We start from the raw sequence: 1,357 nt of genomic DNA, 5'->3' as shown, positions 1-1,357 counted from the left end.
GACGTATAATATCGCCGTTATATTTCACCCAATCTGCGTTATAATTCACCCAACCACAGGTTAATTTCACGTTTCGAAAATATAATTCACCTAACAATCATTATAATTCGACTTGGGAATCTAGAAAGATCGAAGCGCGCGAAACTCTTCGCGCACCATTCTTGAATCTGAGCTCGATAGAAGAGGCCATCCCTGCACCACAAACTCCGGTACAGCTCTCTGTATAGAACGATCCACCGCTAACATGTCATAGTAGCCACCCCAACGTGATCCCTACAAGCGAGTTCTCCTCTCTGCCAAGAGACCTGTGGTTGCAGCACACGACGCCGGACAAGACTGGAAGACCGTTGCTCGTGCATATGGAATCAACGAGTCCACTGCAAAAGGATGTCTCATGTTAAAGTCGTTGACACCAATGCAACGCGGTAAGCTACATATAATACACAAAAAGATCGGATATGGGGCTGCCACCGATGGCCAAACTCGTAATGAGTTTCGCATGCAATACTTGGAACACACAGGGGACGAGGCAATTGAAGGTATTCAGTGCATTTATATCGTATTTAACTCAACAATGGAATATGAATTGAGCCGAATCGCTTGCATGTGTACACTGCTCGCTTTAAGCCGTTTTATGTCCGTGCTACGAAGGTGCAAGTCTTGGACGTTGGTGCTTGAGCCGTAGATGTGTTGGTTTTCACTCTCTCGGGCGTAAAGGATTTACTTTTCATGAAATATATAGGTGGTTAGGTGAAATACATTTTCAAAAGGTGAAATTATCCGTTGGTTGGGTGAATTATATCGGGGGTTGGGTGAAATATAATGGCCAAATTTCAATTTGGCATGAAATATAATAGAGGTTGGGTGAATTATATTGGCGATTGGGTGAAATATATCGGAGGTTGGTGGAAATATTTTGAAATAAAGCTGAAAATAAACGCAAAATGGTGTAGTACTAGTACATTGGTTGGCACTGCAGTACGAGCCTTCGAGAAGTCGAGAAACGTGGCATAGCTGTCTTGGTCCTCCATTGTGCAATAGTGCTGGAGAGCTTGCACCATGGTGACGTGGTCATGGAGTCGACGTCCGGGCACAAAACCAGCTTGGGTGGGGTGGATAAGCTGTGGTGCGTGCCGAGCGAGACGATAAGCCAGGGCACGAGAAAGCACTTTCACCTCAACGGGCATGAGGGAAATGGGTCGGTAGTTGCCTGGCATGCCACGGTCACCACTCTTGTGCAGCAGGGTGATGGCACTGCGGCGTTGGTGGGGTAGCAGGCATCCATGGTGGGTGAGCTGGTAGTTAAACACCATAAGCAGCAGTTCCGAGAAGATCTCAGGAGCCACCTGAAAGAACC

The sequence above is a fragment of the Aphanomyces astaci genome, assembly GCF_000520075.1.
Source record: "Aphanomyces astaci strain APO3 unplaced genomic scaffold supercont1.61, whole genome shotgun sequence".
Taxonomy (NCBI): domain Eukaryota; phylum Oomycota; class Saprolegniomycetes; order Saprolegniales; family Verrucalvaceae; genus Aphanomyces; species Aphanomyces astaci.
Note: the sequence above shows the minus strand (reverse complement) of the source record.